Source organism: Myiozetetes cayanensis, unplaced genomic scaffold, assembly GCF_022539395.1.
Source record: "Myiozetetes cayanensis isolate MyiCay16 unplaced genomic scaffold, myiCay2020 scf1, whole genome shotgun sequence".
NCBI lineage: Eukaryota > Metazoa > Chordata > Aves > Passeriformes > Tyrannidae > Myiozetetes > Myiozetetes cayanensis.
This window is the reverse complement of record NW_026086604.1, coordinates 52,222,237-52,243,980: the sequence shown is the minus strand read 5'-3', so window position 1 is coordinate 52,243,980 and position 21,744 is coordinate 52,222,237. Positions and strand designations below refer to the sequence as shown.

Genomic DNA, 21,744 nt, shown 5'->3' with positions numbered 1-21,744 from the left:
GCCGGCGGGGGGGCGGCAGGCAGCGGGGGAGGGGAGGCGGCGCTCCCGCCCGGCCCCGCAGCCCACACTGACACCTGCCGGGCGGATGTGCTGCGGCTCCGGCTCCGGTACCCGCACCCGACGGCGACCGAGGGCCGCGCGAAATTCCGGCGGGGACTCTCCTTCGAGGAGAGAAACCGAATGAGCTTCAACAAGGGCAAGCGTAGGGTACTGCACCGGGGCAGGAATAACCCCAGGTGCCAGCACGGGGTGGGGGCTGACCTACTAGAGAGCAGCTATGCAGAGAAGGATCTGGGAGTCTTTCTTAGTGGATGACAAGTTGACCCTGAGCCGGCAGTGGGCCCTTGTGGGGAGGAGGCCCAATGGTATCCTGGGTGCGTTAGGAATAGTGTGTCCAACAGGTCGAGGTGGGTGATCCCCCCCCACCTACTCGGCCCTAGTGAGGCCACGTCTGCAGTACTGTGTGCAGTCCTGGGCAAGAAAGACAAGGAGCTACTGGAGAGGGTCCAGCAGAGGGCCACAAAGATGATGAGGGGTCTGGAGCTTCTCTCTCATGAGGAAAGACTGAAAAAGCTGGGCCTGTTTAGTTCAGAGAAGCGAAGACTGAGAGGGGATCTTATTAAGGTATATAAAAATACCTCAAAGGCAGGTGCCAAAGAGGATGGTGCCAGACTCTTTTTGGTCATGCCCAGTGACAGGATGACGAACAATGGCCATAAACTAAAACACAGATAGTTCCACCTCAACACGAGGAAGAACTTCTTTACGTGGAGGGCAGCAGAGCACTGGAACAGGCTGCCCAGGGAGGTCATGGAGTCTCCCTCTCTGGAGTCACTGAAAACCCACCTGGAGGTGACCTTGCCTTGTCAGGGGGGTTGGACCAGATGATCTCCAGAGGTCCCTTTCAACCCTAACGATTCTGTGAATGTGATTCTGTGCGCTGCTGGCGTTGCTCCAGGAACAGCACCGCTCCTGCCACGCTGGCTCCCAGCCAGGCACTGGGCATGCAGAGAGGGCAGAGGCCATAGGGAACTCCCGGCAAGGGGGCAGCCCCCAGTCCGCCCATGCCCCCAGTCCCCACAGGGCAGCCCCCACCACGCACCCACGCACCCACTAGGCAGTCCCTGCCTCCGCACCTCTGTAAAGGTCAGGACCGGCGCAGGGTGGGGGGAGCAAAAAGAGTACACTTTGTCCCGTGCAGAATGAGAAATTTTTTGACATTTCAAAAAATGTTGCAAGACAGGAAAACCCAGTTCATGTCACAGCCCAGCAGGCACGAACCCAAGGCAGCTTCTGCCCTGCCTGTGTTCACTTGCAGGCACTGTCCATCTCAGACTCTGTAATGCAATCCTGCATAGAGCCATCAAGTGTTCCCTAGCCCTTGCCCGTCCGCTCTTCTTGTTAATATCCTTTGGGATGCAGGGCTGTGGTATGGATCATCCAGTAAAAAGGCCACCTTAATCTCAGCTATGCCAAGCCACTTGGGAACAAGTAAAACAACCAAAGTTGAGATTACATGCAGGAATATTTAGACATAGAATTCTCACAGAAAAAAAAATCCCTATTTCTGGGAGCACTGGAACAGCTTAACAGATTGCCTAGAGAGGTTGTGGAGTCTCCCTCACTGGAGATGCTCAGGAACCACCTGGACACAATCCTCTGCAATGTGCTCTGGGATGACACTGCTTGAGTAGGGAGATTGGGCGGGATGACCCACTGTGGTCCCATCCTGACCCATTCTGTGACTTCTCTTGATTTAGACCATCAGCCTCAGTCCACATTCCCATCCGTGATGCACTCCAAAGACTTTTCCCAGTTATACCCAGGACTCTAAGAATGAAGAGGAGAAATATCAGGACCTAGGCAACATGAAGAACTATAAAGGTTGCTAACTTTGGCCACGTGCAGGTTTGACTCAAATGAGCTTGTTTCCCTTCTTGCCTCACATCTCCCTAGCTGCAAGTTGGAAGGAAGATGTAAGTGCTTGAAGGAGCCAGGAATCCGCCAACCCAGAATTCAGAGCACCAACCTATGAAGATCATGGTGGTGACGGCCTGCGGTTCATGCTGCCAGTCACCATATGTGACTGGAAATGGGGAACTACCAGAGTAGTTCCAAAACAGAGAAACAGTCAGATCAGCAGTGAAAGACAAATTTAGCAAACATACCTTGGATTAAGACACAAGGAGCCAAAGGAACATCAAAACACTACAGAAAGGAGGAGCTTCCCATAATATGGATAATATATTGGAGCTGTTTGTCCTGGAGGTTACCAAAATCATCAAAAGGTCACAGAGTTAATCCATATCTTGGTATTGATAACATTTATTTATAGTCTGGCAAATTGGGAGAACCTTGATTTCAAATTTGCTCTGTAGTAACCCACCAAGAGTCAAGTGCTCCATTTCCAAGAGTGCCCTGGCAATCTGTATATGCTTCACAACGAAGGGGTCTGACACGTTTCAGCTGTGTTCCCTTCAATGACTTCTCTAGGAAGACCAGAATTCGTTCACTTCTGCCAAGAGAGTCTTGCCGTTTGCAGAGGAATATCCTAGCCCATGGAAAACTTTGTAAAGCATAACAAAATCACCTACTAAGTAACAAATTATTTCTATACAATACCTCTTGAGTGAAAAAAATTGCCTGGCAGCAATTTGGGATATTTTGGGCACGTAGGAGGAGGACAGCAAAAACAAGAGAAAATGCATAGACTCATGCACATGCTCAGAAAGCACCATGCACGGATCCACGTCTGGAAAAGGAAATGCCAAGAACACTATACTGCTGGTACTGTTGTTCCTATCCAAGGTATCGCTGTAAGAGACAATTTGCAACCTAATATACTGGCCCCTGCCAGGGGGCAACAGTTCCTCAGATATACAAATTTCCTTACCTTTCAATCACCAAAATTACCATTAAAGATTCTGTTCCCTGTCTTGCTCCACTTAGAAGTGTCTGAAGAATGTCAGTATTTCTGAAACTTAGAGAGACAGTTAAAGAGGAGTGTTAACATTTTTTCCCTGACAAAATTATAAATCATGGGAGATCCTGGAGTTGTGTAGAGGTTTCAATCTAAAAAGAATCCCAGGAGAGTTTGGTTATATGAAGAAACTTACCTTAAAACAAAACAAACAAACAAAATCCCCCCACAAAAACATCCCTTCAGTGAAAGCCATACTGGCAGTATCCATGAGGTTGCACAGGCATCCTGACAGCTCATTTCCTGGATAAACAAGTTCTTACAGTTGATTTAAGGTGTAGGCAGATCTGTGTATGATTTACATTCTTCATCTTCCTCTCTAAACACAGCAATGATATAGTTAATATTTGGACTGTTGTGGGATTTCTTAGGGTTTTTTTACTACTTTATCATTAATCTGATAGTAAAAGTGACTTCAATGTTACTGGTGGACACCAAGGTGCTGCGTTCCTAGGGGTGGAGTTTAACAACAGGAGCACCACTCAGCCCTGCCATGTCCAGAACCCCAATGCAAGAACCAAAGAAGCCTGGCAGACAGGTTCTCTGCTGACTATAATAAATACTTGGCCCAAGCATGCTATTAGATCTGGTAGGAGATACACAGGCTGGTGAAGCACTTGGTCTGAGCGTCCATACCCATCCCTGGTGAGCCCCTTGTCTGGGCTTGTTACATATGCTGTAACTGCTATCCCTTCTTCCTTCCCAGTCTGGCAGTCTGCAAGGCATGCCACCCCGCCAAGGAGGAAGTCAGTGGGAAAAGCAAGTATTTGAACAATTAGACTGAGAAGAACAAATTTGAATCCAGGGACATAATGGCTGTTGGTTTTAGTTACTGGTGACTCATCTTGTTTCCCACCAGGAAGCCACAGATCAGTGTATTTCAAGTATTGCTGATTCCTATTATCTGTTACACAGAGAGAACAAGGAGGAAGAAATTAAAAACACTCAAACCGCAGTAAGAACACAGACAAATAACATATGGGCACATGTAATAAACCAGTCTTGCTAAACTACACATAAAAGCATGCTAAAATAAAACACCTAAAACTAGTCAGAAGAGTATTCAGTAGGGTTTTTACCCTACAGGTCATCCAGATTCAGCTCATAGTCGTCCACCATGAGCACTGCAGTGCAGATAAGCACTGCTCATAATTCTAACTTGGTGCTGTTTTGTGAAATTAAAAAAAAAAAAAACAAACCAACAAACCACCACACACCTCCAGGGGGGGGCCTTGGTTTTGGTGGTTTAGTGGGTTTTTGTTATTGTTGGTTTTTTATCACAGCAGAATCTAGTGAGGGAAGCATCACAACGGAAAAAAATATGACAATTCTCTCTTCTAGAAGCCAGGATGTTACATTCTTTCTCTTGGATGATTCCCAAGAAGGTCATTCCTTTCAAGGGCTTCCACTCTCCTTCCTGATTAGACTAACTAGAGTACACCAGGGAAGAAAATTTCTATATTAAGCAATTTATGGAACTAATGGTAAGCAATCAAATCTCCTCAAAACTTTAAAAATCAGTAACATACAAAAAACATCTCACAAGCTTGGCATTACATTTTTGGCCATTTTGAAATGGTCTGTCAAGTATTTTAGGAAAAGATGCTGAAATTTTCTGAATTGCTTCAAAACCTTAATGCATATTCTAGTGTTTTGGTGGTAGAGGGATGGAGGCCTCGATCTGCACTGGGCTTCAGAGAGGTGCAAGGCCTTGACATGCACCTCAGTGCCCCAGCAGATGTGTGCAGATGGACTTCCTTGTAGGGCCTCTTGATTAGAGATAGGGTTCCAGGACCCAGACTGTATCTCCAACACGTCACAGTGGTGTGAAATGGTGTCACTCCGTCAGTGACCACACCGTCCACTTCATACACCTTGTTAATTAGGTGGTAGGTATTTAAGCAATGACAGGAGGAAAAAGTATGCATGTAAGGAAGGAAGGAAGGCAGCATAAGAAAGATTACTTAACATATTTTGCTATTGTAAAAAATCCTCTGTCTGTTCTAGTCATTCACTGAAATTAGACTCCAGTTAGTTTGTTGTTCATGGGTGCACACACATACAGTCTGCAACGTGTTGTTATCTGCCAATTCAACCCACACACCTGCAGACCCCGTCCCTAGATGTCAGTCTCAGTTTTAGATAATCCCACATATCTTATGAGATGTTTTGGTTTTCTTGTCATGATGGACATAACTAAAGAAGGTTTTCATGCTAAATAAAATGCAATGTCAGTCTGTGAACTTAGTGAGTGCTATGAATATCTGGATTGCATCCTCAGGTTTCAACACCAGCGTAATGTCACAGAGCATGCATTTCTCTGTTCTTGACAGTAAAAAGCCTTGGAAAGGACATTGTTACACAATACTACAGAGACAGCAATCAGCCAAGTCCAGACTGGAACTATAGTAAATACTTACTGTACTGCACACGACAAGTAATCTAAGAGTGTGGAAGGGGCACAGCAGAATTCTCAGTTGGACAAACATTCTGTATTTCTCGTTGAAATTTTAAAGACTTCACTGTCAGTCACAATGACATTTCTTGACGTACATTCACCACTGCACAGGTGAATTTGGAGTTTTTAAAAAACAGCGGGTAAGTGATGCACCCCCAAGACTCTCCAAACTACAATGGCAGCAACATCACCCCTCTTTTTCCTAAAAGAAGGTCTAAAGCCAAAAAAAAAACTTCACTACAAGTAAGCACAGATCAGGTTGCCAGGTCTTACCTTTAGCGTCTGACAAATCAGCCAAGTGATGTGAAAACCCTCTGCAAGGAACCAAGCAAAATGGACTGGAATCAGATCGAATCTTATAAGCTAATAAATACCATGTACATTACCATAATAAAGAGAGAAATTACACTCCGTGGTAAGAAGGGCTGGATATATAATAAGACAACATCTTATTATATAGAATCAATAATGTATGTAGCAGTTAGACAACATATGATCATCAGATAAGAAACAAATTCTTGTTTTAACCTGCCTGTTCTACAGGATGTACTCTGTTGTCATCAATTTACAAACAACTTACAAATAGGTAAAATAAAGTCTTCCTTATGTGAAAGATACAAGATTTTTGTTTAGAATACAATTTCCCAAATATATTTTCAATTGTTTTCCCAAGTCTAAGACTAATTTGTGTTGGAGTATTTCCATGATATAGATACAGAATCTAAGTCACAAAAGAAATCCAATTTGCCTTAAGAATGTACTATGAGAACAGGCATAATTGGGAACTCATCCAAATTCTCCTGGTTTACTCTACAGCATTCTATCTACTGGACCACAAAGAAGCTATTCGCTGCTTCTTATTCTACAGTTTTTTATTTAATGTACTACCAAACACCCCTTTTCTCCAAAAACACATCCAGAATTATTTTCTTAGCTACCAGTCATACTGTACATCATTATGTTAGTTATGAGGGGAGCAATTAGCTCGCCAAGCATTTTTAAATTAAAGAATTGACAAATATTGTTGGACAGGATCCTCTTTTCAGGTCCACATCAGAAATCCCACTGACTTCAGTAGAACCACAATCAGACTCATTATTGTACACATGCAGAGAAAACCCACAGAAGAAATATTTAATGAAAAGAATGTGGTGCCCATCTAGTACATCAAATGAAGCTATGATGCAAGAACTCCAAAACTTTGGACAGTCTTACATGAAAAGAGGGAAGTCATATGAGAAGGATGTATAATAGAACTGATAACCAAAAAAAGCATCATCATCTTATGGTTAGCTGTAATAGTAAAAGCAGTACTGCAACCTATAACCTTTTGGGTTTATGTTCACTAATATAATTTCTATTCAGCTGCCCATATTCCTAGTTTTCAAATCCTTCCCAATAACTTGACACATCCACATGTGTTTAAAAGCCACTCTAGTCGTCTTCTTCAGGGCTTCTCAGAATATTTCTGGTTTTCTATTTAAGCACTTAAAGAAATCCCTAATTTTTTGTGATAAGGACCATCTTCACTGTTTCCCTGGTACAGCACAGAGGCACCTGGTCAATGCTTAAACTTTAAAATATGGCTGTCTTCATTTTAAGTACCCTACACTGCAATAAACTTCTTTTAGTTCTGCCCTTCAGCTCTCCCCAAGGATAAAGCTGCAGAGCTCGGAGAAGTTCCCAGTGTCCACTTACTGTAACTCCTCCTTTTCTCTCTTTCTTCTTTTTTTTCCCCCCTCTGCTTTTGGACTTTTTTTACATCAAAGTCTTTGCATTAATGCAGCATTGAAAAACCCGAAGGCCTTACCATCACAGAAGACAATTAAAATTAAAGCAAATCGTTTGGACTAATAACACTATTCAAATTGCATATACTGTCATACAGTATAGTAGCTGAGTGGTTTTCATGCCTAAGAAGCAACTCTACATCACCTTCAGGCACTCCAGGCTAACACTGACCACTGAATCCAATATCCATATTGTCCGGAACAAGAACAAGTGGAACCTGCTGCTGACCGTATGCCTGTTTTGCTTCATCTGCTGCTCTGAGCAAATGCATTTTTTCATGTCTGGAAAGAATGTTTTTACAACTACTTACAGAAATATTGCAAATAAGACTGTTACATTATTCCCTTCTAGCTTACTCCTCCCAAAGGGATTTTAGGAACTGCCTCTTTGCTCTTTATTGTTCAGTGAAACCCAGTGACTTTTTTTTATACTCCCCACTGCTTTTGCATGTCACCTATAATATATTTTTAATATTGAAAATCTGCATAGCATGCAGTTGTTTAATGCCCTGCATTAAAGCCTCTCAGAGCATTTTGTTGTCACTAATCAGTTCAATCTCACCAACCCAGGCATACACATACATTATTCCTATTCTGTAGACAAGGAAACACCTACAGAGAAGGCTAAATGGCAGAATTCATTCCTGCATTCAAACTTCAACCACTAGACCATGAACAACTTGCAAAAAGACAAACTATTCTCTAATGCTCAGATATCTGTATGACTGCATTAACAGGAATTCCTCCAATAACTTGCTGTGTCTTCTCTCAGATACTTCCTTGGCCACTCATTTATTAGCAGGCTACCCACAGATGTTAACATACCATATAAACACCAAGAACAGAGGCCAATAGAAAAAAAAAAGTCATTAAAAAGGTTCTTCCCCAGTTATTTTAGCCTCATATAACAAGTTGCAAAAGTGCAAAGTACATAAAAACTATATATTTTTACGTTTTTCCCTTAACACACTGATAACTCCTTTGGCTGGCATCTTCAGCACTCTTCACTCTTCACACTGAACCACTTTAAACAAGACACTACTAGAAAACGGGGGAAAATAAATTTCTACATCTCAAAATTTAACTTTAAAGCTCGATTTCATTTTAACTTCAAAGCATGTTTAAGTACTGAGATGTGCCCTGTCATGTTGTAAAAATGATAACCCCCATTCAGAAGTTTAACATAATGAGATGTACAAAAACCACCTATGTATTTCTCACTCAAATCTAAGGAGTGGAAAGTACTATGTTCAAGAACAGTCTTCTGCAACTGATTAGCAAACTTTCACAAGCAAAAATGGAAGTAGTTTTCCTAGGTCAGGAAACTATTTACACAATAGGTAGTGGTGCCATATACTAAAGGTTTGGAGTTTTTTTAAATGTTAAGTGAAATGACAGATTGCAATCATAGCATTGAAAAACTCCTGTTGAAGAGTAATGCAACTTTGGAAGTTCTGATATAACACCAACATCTGCAGAAATATGAGTCAATGTACACTGTGACATTGACCTCTATTTTTGTTTATTTCCTATTATTACATGTTACCATTTCTAGAGTAGTTTTCGTTTTGTTGCATAGAATGGAGACTGTTCAAAGGATGAATCACCAATACATATGGAAAGAAATTCCCCTTGGTAGAAACTGCGCCCCACTTGTGGAGATTAACATCTTTCTGTTGTTAAGTATCATATTCACTATGTCACAGTCCAGCAGTAAGAATTCATGATCAAATTGTCACACGTCGAGGAAGGATGTCAAATGTACTATAAGTCAGTTAATCTTCAGTTATTTTCTATAAAATGTATACTCTGCCCCAGCAATACATGCAAAAGAAGTTGGTCCTTAACCAAGAAAATGAATAGCTTGGAATTAGCTCATATTGACCCAACAATAACAATTGCAAGCAGGCAGTTAATGCAAAACAGCTGACTTGGAGTAATTTACTTAAAATAAGGAGTTAGAGACTGAGCAGGTTATTCGTGGCAACATTTTGATAAAATACAGCTACACCTGTAGCGTATGCTAAGGTGGGTTTTTTTTTCCAAAAAAAAGTTATATTTTTTCCAAAAATTCCATTTCTTCAAGCTCTGTCTTTCTGGCAAGGTGAAAATGCATGAAATGATGTCTTTGTTCTTCAAACTTGACACTTTTCACCATTGTGCATACATGGGCAACTAAACACCTGTTTGTGGTTTATTTGTAGCTACACCATTCACAGCCTTTTAGAACATAACTATCCCAAACTTCAAAACTGGACAACTCTAAGACAATAAAGCTTCTTCCTGCTCCCGGGTTTTAGAACTATCTGCTTCATGTCTATTTTTGTTTAATCTTTGCTTTTACAATCCTATTTATTTATTTCTCTGCTTATTTCATTTGTTACTCTGAAAGCATGAGAGATGACCAGCATCAAAACCTGAATTATACCCCATGCAGCAAGGCCACACAGAGACCTCAAAACCCCCCAGGGAAGCAGGCACAGTGTTATCTCCCTACAAATATCTGCCCTTCTGCTGGGGGCAAGGCAGCAGAGCACAGAAGATGTTGTTTTGTTCAGCCCCATTCCTGGCACCACCTTCCAACAGCAGCAGGGAAATTTTGGCAGGGAACATCAGCGCTTGGACCGTTCGAACAGTTGCGTAGGGAATGCAGCCAGAGGCTGCCCAGCTGCTGCTGGAAGAGGCTCCAAGTGACCCTCTCACCTACTGGGCCTCTCTGGCTTCACAGACCACTCGCCGATACAGTGAAGGTTGTAGCAATATCATGGAGACTTCTCACCATCCACAAGTCCTCCTATGAACTGGCATAGGCTCTACTTGGTAGCTAACTGCAATGATCCAGGCAAAGACTGGATGCTGAGTTCATTTAAAGAAGCCTCAGAATCACATCTCCTACCAGAAATAAAACCAAACGCACTTTCGAGTCAGTATAGCTGTGATTTGTCTGTTCTTCAAAGAGAATTACATGAGCATAGGAATTTATTTGTCAGTGGGCAGTCTCAGCTTGGTACTAGACATATGATTTTATATGAAATCCAGATGTCATTTAGAACAGTGTCAAAAGTCAGCTTAAAATTAGTATTCACCAAATGCCTTTTTGAAAGAAAAAATATGCTTTGCAGCTTAAAGAATGAATTGTAAAAATATCTCAGACTTGAGTATTTTTCTTAGCAATGTCATTGGGGTTTCTTGGGTACAAACAGATAAGCCTGAAGAACCGAGAATGAAAATACTTTCCATGCTTCTGTTTAGATATGGCTCATAACTTATAAGACTATGAGTCTCAGTAGTTCCCCCAGAGTACGGAACTGCCCACCACTGCACTTGGAATTACATGCACGCTATCTACTTACATGAGAAGTCTTGATACACTGGAAAAGACCAAGACAGGTTTTCTACATTTATTTAGCAAACAAATGAAATTACTTTCAACAGTCTTCAGTTCTCTTAGGCAATACCAGAAGTGCCTGCATGCTAGTCTGCTAGTCAGTGCAAGCAGGGAAAAAAGCCCAAAACATTTGTAATTTTTTTCCAAGACAGCCACCCCAAAGTTCTACCTACCACTCTACAGAGTGAGTTCACCTTCATGCCACGCTGTGCCTACCCAAATAGTAGCAGTCACCCACTTTCACTGAATAAAACGGGGCTTTATTTGTAAAGATGTAAATAAAGCTCTCTTTGTTCATGAAAGATCTCTATTCTTTTCAGCAGAAGGCATGATCTCATCATTCTAATATAATTGTCCCATTAATTGCATGAAAGAAACTTTGCATTGCCACAGCTGGGACAGATCACTCTAGCAGGTGAATCCAAAAGTCTAGAGGGATGCTTACAATTTACCTCACCAACAGGAAGAAGAATGTGTGTCATTTAGCTTTTCCCTAGGAATTAGAAAGAAAGCAAAATCAGCACGGGGCTAGGCTGACATCGAGATGCCATTCAAAGAGTATCCAGACCCAACAATGTCTCAGCCTCATAATAAGCCTTTTACAACCAGTTGTGCCTCAGCTGCATTGCAAAATTCCATCTCAGAAAGGGACTAAAGATATCTTTTAGTCAGGAACATTCCGTTGCACCTTCGGGAACACCCATTTACTTTAATAGTTGGTGTTGATATTTTCTGCTGCAGGGTCATCTTGTAAGTTCCGCACGGACATTCTTTCTGTAGCTCTTTTTTTCAGCTGCAGGCTTTTGACTAAAAACTGTTTAGATTTGTAAATTACAGCAAGGACAATTTCAGAAAAAAAAAGCTATTATTATAGTTTAGGGTTGCATTTTTTTTAGAAGAAAACATTGTGGTCATACAATAAATAAATCTGTTGTAATAGATAGTACAGTTCAATACAGTTTTTGAGCTAGTGACTTTCTTTGAAGTTGCTCTTCCTTCCAGAGTTCTAAAAGAAGAAGTGAATGAGAGACGATCAGATACAATAGCTGTATGAAAGAGAAATCCTTTGCTTCAGATGAACCCCAGGAAGCAGATAGTTTCAGCAACTTACCATTCGTTCTTGAATCTACAAGAGTACTTGAGTTGTTTCTAAAACAAACATCACGAGTCAGCTACAACAGAAACAGTGTCACCCTTCACTGCTTTGAGAGTTTCAATTTATCGAGATTGACAATCTACAGCAGCTTGACACTGAAATAGCACTACTCATCCAGATGCAAGGATGCTGCTAAACAGCCAGCATGTTTGTTCTTTAAGTCCCACTAAGAAGCCTGAAGTTCTTGTAAGAATACACAGTTCTTGGTGACTAAAGCCAGATTCAGTAATGTGGAGTTACAAGATTAGACCTGTGCCCTAAGCGCTATAGAAGGCAACACCAAGTAAAACACTATCTCCACCACAGGTCCTTCTACTTTTCGCAGCTGGATGTTGTGTTGCACATCAACACTAAGCCAGAACGGGTAAAGAGACTTTTCACCTTTCTTTCAGCTCATACTCTTGTGCCCTAGGATTGCAGTCCTACCCTTATACTCACATTACTTCCGCTTGTATTTCTTCTAAAATATTGAGTTTGCCTCTTTTGTTTCAGAGTTTGTGTGTCACACACCTTACTCTACACGTACAGTTGTTTTATCTGCTTTTTCTCACATGAACTCTTGGACTTTGGGACTGAGTACAAATTGTACAAAGGAAGATCCATTTGAGGGACCATATATCAGTCTGACCTGCTAGATCTTAGGCCTATCATACTGACACAGAAAATGGACTTCATCCTATGCCTGGATAAACAAGTAGGGCAAATCCTTGGCAAGGGGAACCATAAATTGCCAAAATACCATTAGGTATCAATATTTATAATGTTTCATATCCTGAGATGCATTAACTAGGATAAGCTCTGTGGAGTTCTTCCTCTGCAGAGATGAAGTACGGCCTCCCACACTAATAAGTCCTCAACTCATGCATCTAGCAGAACAAATGCTTTAGCAACTCCTACATTACCAAATTAACTTAAAAGCATCTTAGGACAACCTTCATGTTACCACTTCAGCATACATAAATTGGATTACTGAGAAAGCAGGTTTTCAAGAACTGCAGTGCACTCCGAGACATTAACAGACATCCCCCCCCCGAGTCTCTGCTGTTGCTCCTGCAGCAGCTGTTCCCCCTTTTGTTACAGTTTGGGGTAAGAGCATCTGGATTTCAGCCCAATTTTATCAAGTTCAGAAAAATGGCACCTGTAGGTGGGCTGGTCTTCAGTCAAGCTGACAAAGGCATCCTCATACTCAGCATCCCTGTTCCAAGCTGGCCTGCTTTCCACTCCAGCATGTCTCTCTGACTCGAACAGGCTCTAAATGCTGACACCCTGCTCTAAGTCACATGCCTATGGAAGGGAGCAGATCAGCAGCATGGGTGGCTCTTGGCTGTGGAAGTACCAGAAGCAGCTTTGCAGGGTGAGGGGTTGCCTACAAGACCCCCGCCCCTGCAGCAGATACGCTTGCTTCTACCCAAGTTTTGGAATAACTAATTTGTCTTAAGAAACTCCTCCAGCTCAGAAGAGGTTACAACCTCCAGCCACCTGTCATCACCCTTCTGCTTGAGATTATCTGCTGGAGGGGCTCTTATTACAAATGTTCCACAATCTGTTGCCTTCAAAGTGAACCAAGTTAACTTAAAAAAAAAAAAAATCTTTTTAACCTAACTCATTTTGGCAGACAAGTAAGAAAATGACAACATGCACAATGAACAAATCTGAGACGATGACAATCACCAGCTGAAAAGATGGTGACAAGCAGCTGAGGGGCAAGTTACCTCTTCAGCAGTCACAGCAAGATCCAGACAGTAACTCCTGCCCATGACTTCATTAAACTACAATTTTGTCTTCTAAATGGCAGTTTATTTTCTATACATTGCTAGAATCAAGAAAAATTATTATTCCTCATCTGTGTAGCTACAGTTAACATCTTCCACTTAATGCAACAGCAACACTCCTTCTGCACAAATGCTAGTGATTATTTCTTTTTTAATCCTGTATTGTAACAGCAGTTCTGGGAAGCCTCAGTTCTTCTGGGGAGAAGTCCTGTTTGATTTGGAGCTGGGGGGAATTTTTTTTAAATCCAACATCTTTTCTTGTTTACAGCAGTACCAAAAATCCTAACAGACTGGTTCCTGTAGGCCATACAGAGATGCCTGGAGCTACGGTAGTAATTCCTCTGAGGACTCTAGGGATGATCACAAGGGAAAGGGGTACACAGAAACTATAGAGACTAGGTAGGAAATAAGCAACATATGCAAGACACTTTGAAATAACTTCCTAACATACACAAGCTACCTAACACATATTGACTGACCCCAGGAAAAGCTATGCAGGTGTGAAGGGGCAGCAAGTAAGTTTTGGGAAATCACAAAATTCATCTGCATTAAATGGTTTATGCAATTGAACGGTGAGATTAAGCACCAACTGTTGTTCTAGGCATGCAAGTGCTTTGAAAATTTAATTCCATCATTTAATTTACTTGATTTCTAAAAACACCAAACCTCTTCAATTAGTATTCAACCACACGACAGGTTGCTAGTCTGTAATTCAGCATTATTTTCAGACACAGCTTTTAGGCTCATGGTTGTGTTTTCACAAATAAAAGCCAGGTAAGAATCTTTATCTCATGATCTTAGGTTATATTCACATCCTGTTCACACACATCTTGCTTTCTGTTTTCTCACAAGGACAATACAGCTCAGATACTTTTTACTACCACTTCTGTACTTCCAATTTATTCTTGTAATTCTTTAATTCTTGTAATATTTACTCCATTTTCAGCCACTGTCAAAATTCAAGTCCATCAAAATTCTCCTTTCTTCTTTTTGACTCTAGAGAAAAAGCAAGGGGTGGCTGGTGATGTGTAGGTTTAAAATTTAAACTAAAATCATTAAAAGTTAATGTTGTTAGTCCTTTTCCTCCATAATTTTTCATATCAGATATGCTACATTTACAAGACAGACTTTTTTTAATTGCCAGTAGAATCGACTACAAAAGAACAAAATTAGGTTTTTAACTGTATTGTAGAATTATACTGAGATGATCATGCATATATTGACATAATCTACACCTCAAAAGTTTCTACTTGCAATAAAACTGAGCTTGCACCATACCTGGGAAATGCCCCTCTGATCCTAATGCACAATTCCGGTTTACTCCATGGAAGAAACCATAAAGTACACAAGGTAAGCCCTCAAAAGGCATGGTTTTGTGAGAGATTCTTAAAAGTAACATCTGTTTAAATCATCAGAAAAAGAACTCAAACAGTTCACTAAAATTTGTTTTGTCAAGTCATCTCTAGATTCCACTGAATGAACCTTTCCTAACACTTTCTTTCCCTAACACTCAGCATTACAATTTAGAAAGCAAAGTGTGTTTGTTCAAGACAGGCTTAAGAACAGAACATGAGGTCCAAACGTTCTTGCATTTTAGGAATTCTACTCTACACTGTCTTTATTTACACTGGAAGAGCAAGAGAGAGAAAACTGTGAGGAGTTGTAGCAACATCAAAGTGAGGAGTACATTTTAATACGCTGCCTTTGCGCCCAGTGTTTCCCATAGAGAAAAATCAAGAAATCACTCCAATACCAAACACTGCAATGAAAATTTAAAAGAAATATTACTCAATACTAACATCTCCTAAGCCCTACAGTACAGACTGTCAGACAATCAACAGGGTGACACACCCTGATTTACCTGAAAGGTGAGTTAAATTAGGAGCCTTCATTGCTTTGGCATTCCCTTCCCTCTCTGTGGAGGTCCTGGTCTCCAAATATCGATAGGCAGCATCCACAGGAACAAATAAATTGAAGTTCTGAGCTGATTTTCACACAATTGCTGAAAACCTGTAAGATAAAGGTGAAGAACACCTGAAGAACAGATTATTGAGAAAGAAAAAAAAAAAACTGCAATATGAGGACACAAGATACTTCTTTCTGAATATAGAAACTCCACTTGCCTAGCTATCATCCTTTACTATGAACAAACTTTCAAAGACTATTTCTCTCTAGTACTCATGAGTCATTTTCTAACATCGCGTCTTTGGCAGCTTGAAGCATTTTGAAAGTGGAAAGCAAACAAAATTGCTTTTAATGCACTCATAAGAGGGTACTTCAGGTTTTTTAAAAGCCATTTTTTCTCTATCTTTTAGCTGCTAGGAGGCTTTAAATGGGACCCCTGTAGGTTTTTGTCTGTAAACCATACGAGAGCATAAAAGCTTGGAAAACTTGCAGAGATTCTGAAGCAGGTTCACACAGCTTCATTGAAACTGTGTGTGGTTTTGAAGCTCACCAGGGCTCTACTCACCAGGAGCCATTTAAAATTGCCAACTTAAAAAGTAGATTTAAAACTCATAAAGGATTATGATGAAAACCTAAGACTTATTTTGCAGGCTTCCAGTTTGAAAGAAAAAAAATACCATTCTGTAAATAGGGAGGAATGGGTTTTCATTCTCTAAAGGTTTTGGGGTATTGTTTCTTTGAAAACACATACAGTAGCCTGAAAAAGAGATCAGAGTAACCTCTGTAAACACAGCCTGAATTAACCTGCATCAAAGTGATTTACCTGTATCAAAAGAAGCAAACTGATCAATCCATTATACCAACACATGGTGGCTCAACTATCCTAAAAGCACCGGCAGGACTTTTACAATGGAAATGTGTCAAATCTTTCCCTGTCTTTCGAGGTGACTCTTCTCAACCTAGTTCAGTATCAATCAGAACAGCCAGCAAGAAAAGGAGGCTTGGAAAACTACTATAAATACCATGAGAAATGTGAAACTACTTTCATTTATACAAAGAATCGGTCAAATAAGATTTTCTAATACCATTATCTCGCTATCACCAATTTCTCATAATATATTGTATGGTTTATTAGAACTTGGTGCTGCAAAAGAAGATGGAAAAGTGCTGGTTTGAATGAAATTTTATCACAATAGAGTCTAATATCGCATTTTTTTGTACATATACAGTCATCATTGAAGGTTGTGAGAGTTCTGTGAGGAAATATCGTCAGACTGGATTTTTACTTCAGTCAACAGAGAAACTCTAGTAAGATAACAAGAAGTTAATGGACAGAAATTAAATTGGTTTTTTTGTTTTCTGATGGCAAGTGGTACAATGGATGGATGATGTTTGATACTGTTTAAACTTGTTGTGGGACTGATTTTACCACTAGTATTTGCTTTTAGCTTTTATACTCATGACTTATCATTTTTATACTCATTGTTAATAAAGAATACTCAGCAGTCCTGTTGATTTTAGATTAACCATTCAATATATATCAGCAGCTCTGCAATGCCAGGGAATCAATGATGCTGTTCACTGGAAATATAAAGAACATGGGCTTGGTCACAGAAGCTTAATTTTCCACAACCACAACCAGCCATGGAATAAATTCCTAACTCAGGAAGGTCTATGTAATGTCTCTTCTGTTGATACATAATACTCCAAAAGCTGTTGTGCCTAGCACCCTACTTGGCTAGGAATCCACTGGCCCACACCAAATGACCAAAACCTGTCATATGTGAGCCCTTGCGTAAGAGCAGGAGGGAGTAGAGATCAACAGCTTGCTAAGTCCTTACAGTCGCTGAGGTTTTAAAAAGCTTCCAGAGGTACTAAGGGAAATGTTCAAACCACGAAGAGGACACCAAAACATTTATGTTTGGAGGGGACAGGGGACCTGACCTCACACGTAGATACAGGAAGCAAGATAGTTTGACCAGGTCCTTAAAAGACTTCGTTGCCAAAGACAGCTCCAGCACACACACCTTGTGAAGACACTTGAGCTTCAGAAGAAGGTGGAGACGGAAACAAGGAGGGGGAATGGGAAGGGCAAAAGGAAGGGGAAGAAGGGGAAGGGAAGTTTCTTCCTGGATCTTAAGGGTAAGTAGCAATTCTGAAGCATGGCATTAATACAGCAGAAGTGTAATGTAAACAGACACTCAAGTAGCCTGTTAAAAAAAAAAAAAAAAAAAAAAAGGGAGAGAGAGGAGGGGGAGAAGTACTATTCAAGTACTACTCAAAGAGAGTAAAGTCTGGAAGAGCACAGCCCGTGGCTGGCATCTCAGTATTTCTTTTTCACCACGTAGACCAATTTGAAGAAAATCCCTGCAAAGAAGCTTTCATAAGATGGCATTTTTGTGAATCGGTATAGCACCAATATTCCTTTTGAGTTTTATAACTGTTCCTAGAACATTCTTGGCAATGAATTTAAACTTTTTGAAAGAGGTCGCATTTCACTGTAAATGGTTATCTGGTATTCACAACACAAAATAAGCATTTGAATATTTATTGTGAGCACATTGCATTTTAGGGAGAACACACAAAGATTCTTACCACAATTATCTTGTTCCAGCTTTAACATATTAGCTGTCACCTCTTTAATGGATCTTGTGAGAAAGGAAAGTTTCTTTCTTTAAGTCTCTTTTCCCCCTGAACGCAATTACCACCTCATTCAGAGCTCTTTGTGTCCACCTAATCTCTCTGATTATGTCTCTGACACCACCACAATACTACATGACTGACATACCTGACAGCTGTGACTAGTGACAGAGCACTCACAATGAAAACCAGCTCTATGCAGGATGAGTATTACCTACCGCCAGCCTTACAGAACAAACATGGAAGGAAGGTAAAAAGGGGTGGGGGCATTTCACGACTAGCCTAACCCCTACCGATTTCGCCTCCTTTTAGAGCCAAACAGCATTGACAAGCAGAGCCTCTTTGTACATACCTACCTAATGAACCAATTGTTGGGTGAACACAAAAGAACACCCATTAGTATTTTAATTTTTAATTTATAGAGTGGAAAATGCATGTTTGGAGACCTGACTTACAAGCGGGACTTGATGGACCATTTTGTCTCACTCCAGCCCTTTTATGCTTCTCCGGGTCATAACTCCCAGCTGGTGCTCAACTGTCAGATTTAGGCAGGTGGCTACAGATGAGAGTCTGTGAGGAAAGCTATACCTGAAAATGTCATTCCCAGACAAAAACTGCCCCTGGAATCAAGGACAAAGTATTTCAGAATACAGCATTTTGAGCCAGAAAGACGTGAATTAGTATTATGAATAACTGAGTAATACAATAGCAGTAATGAATACGCTAATCAGGAAAAATATTAAGAGTGCTTTACAAAGTGTCTTATATATAAAAATCGCATGGGTTTAAGTGCTATTTATACATTAAAAGCTTCATCTTGTCAGCATTGACTTTTATCTTTCCATTAAAAAAAAAAAACAGTGAGAATTTTGGGAATAGAGATAAAGCCGATTTTTCTAAATATGCTGATTATTCAGAACAAAAATTTATTTGCAACTCTGAGCTCTTGAGCAGCTCCAGAAATCACACATTCCTAGAATCAGAGAGACAGGGCAAAAATCAAAACAACATTTTCACGTTGGAAATGTCTACAGTCAAAACTTGCCACTCAAGCATCCAGTTTTCAGAGATAGTATTTACAGAAAATTACTCCAAGTGCTTTATATCCATCTGATTTTACATCTAAAACTGCTCATGTAAGAGTGTCCTCAGACAATCATACAGTAAAAATAAAGCATGCAGGATTGAAGGATATGCTTAGGAAAGCTTTGTGGTCAAACAGCATGTTATTGTAAGAAGAAATTTCATCTTCTGTCTTAACTTTCTTATGCTGTAAGTAAGATGGTTTTGCTCTTACTATAGATTCAGCACCATTGCATTAGGTTTGAAAAGTCATTCCTGTCTTCCCGATAAGATGCATATTCTTCATTTGCGCTATACAATGAAAAAAGTAAGGCACAAAGTTCTATTATCTATGTTTTTTGGGAAAAAAGGTAGAGAAGATAGCTGTGACTAAAAGTCAGCATACTCAATTACAGTGTCAGGGACAGCTGATCTTAACGTCAGCTGCCCACCTCCTCACTGGTTTCCAAGGACTTTTGTTCCCATAATGCCTTCTCTCGTTTCCAAAGATGCTGCAATATAGAAAATGGACATGTTTCACCTGCAGAAAATACATCACCTACTAACCTCATAGTGAACTTTGCTAGCCACATAGCCACCCACCTCCTCCACAAATCACAGGAGCAAGAATATACCAGTGTTTCACTTATCAGGCATTCCTACAACAGAAATACCCCAAAACATTTAGTATTCTAGTTCAAAAAGCCACCACTGCCCTCAGTAACTTACTTTATACACCAAAAAACACTCAGAAAATTTTCTTTACCATTTTAACCTTTTATATGATGAAAATAATCTTCTAGACAGCCAGGCCTTGATATGCACCTTTACTAGGTTTTCTGAACACTAATTAGTTTCAGATGCCAAGGCAACAATCTCCAAAACACACTGAAGCACGTGTACGGAATGTATTATAACTCCATTTGTAGTCAACGATGTGAAAACTTTACAAAGCTGTTGAATAATTATGATTACTAATATCCTAATTAGGTTGAGCAGGTACAAAGACATCCTCAGCGCTACACACTAAGAGAATTTTTAAAAATAATTTATCTCTTAATTTTCTCTCTGACTGGTGTTAAAAACAAGTAAGATGAGTGTAATTAAAAAGACATCATTTCAGGTTTGTTTGGGATTTTTTAAAGTTTGCTGCTTGGGAAGTTTGAGTCAGTCTTGCCAGTCTGAGACAAGAGATTGCACCCAACAACACAAGAAAATTGAAAAATGTATCAAAACTGAAAAAGAGCAAAATTAGAGAGAAGAATTATACCTAAAACTAATTCTGCTTATTTTATCAAAAGTATTATGGTTTAAACTCTTAATCAAATCTGCAGTCTTGTAAAACTGGTCAGAATTGTTCTACTTTTCTGTATCCCTAAAAGATGTAGAGACAGAAATCAGGAGTCCTTCATAGTAAGCACTGGACAACTCAAAGCAAGGTCATCTTGACTACAAGAATTTACTACATAAATAAAGCAACCACGGAGAAAAGAAACAATCTCATTTCATTTAACATCACCTGCAAATCAGGATTCCCTTGGATAACAGGGCAGATCATTTGCTCATACTTGTTCTTCTAAATGTGTTTCACCCATATTATACTTACCCATCTATGCACATAAGCACAGTTCACCAGAGTATCCACAGCAGCACATCCTGCATCCTTTTCCTCTCCCACATTCAGTCCAGGTGGCAACGTAGGAAAAAATGCATAACCATTCCTCCAGTTCTTCTCATCTCAAGAAAACCCCGTAACAGAAGTGTGAACAGAGTCTAAGACATCAGGTCTACCATAGGAACAGCACACAAAGACAATTCTGAATCTAGAGCAAATACATAATTATCCAAACTTAGGGCTTCTTACTGTAATTCAAAGGCAGTTCAGTCTTTTTTCCAGCTTTGAAAGAGACTTCTGGTTGTGCTTCTAAAACTGAACAAACATAGGCTTATTTACCCTAAGGTCTTTCTCAAATGAAGCAGCCAAGCCTGCTGAGGTAAAGCAGCAGACAGAAGGTTCCCTTTATTCCAATTCTCTATTCAGAAGTACACAAGGCATGACATCAACTAAGGAAACATGCAAGCAACATCTGGCAGAAAGAGAGCAAGAGGAACATGGTAACAGTATCTTACAGAGAGGAGCTTAGGTGTTGGGAGAATAAGGAAAGAATAAGAATAAGGCAAGACTTCTCTAGTTTAATTCCTTTTAATAAATCTTTCCTTCCTGGTTTCCAGACTTCTGCCAACCTGAAGAAGGGAATAAGGTACATAAACTACAACAGAACTATGCTGTCAAAAAGCTACATTTCTAGCCTAAAGCAATTTCAGACATCAAGCTCCATGCTACAAAAATAAAATAGCAGACAGCACCAAAGGGTATAAAGGACATGATATTTAAAAAGTCATGATGGTGAAGTCCCACGTGACTGTTAAAAGGAAACACTGCACCCATTTCTTTAAAAGTGTAGAAAGGAGGACCCCAGGAACTACTGACCTGTCAGCCTCACCTCTGTGCCTGGGAAGATCATGGAGCGGATTCTCCTAGAAGCTGTGCTAAGGCACATGGAGGACAAGGAGGTGACTCAGGACAGCCAAC

General features: G+C 40.3%; 1 long non-coding RNA gene across 1 annotated transcript; it reads right to left on the bottom strand.

The window, feature by feature from the left end:
• Positions 1 to 1,196: 1,196 nt before the first annotated feature.
• On the bottom strand, positions 1,197 to 15,544 carry LOC126635623 (uncharacterized). Its single transcript, XR_007627755.1, has 3 exons — positions 15,406 to 15,544; positions 5,712 to 5,752; positions 1,197 to 2,980 (listed from the first exon to the last, which is right to left on the bottom strand). It is a non-coding gene; the product is annotated as an uncharacterized LOC126635623 (long non-coding RNA).
• Positions 15,545 to 21,744: the final 6,200 nt, after the last annotated feature.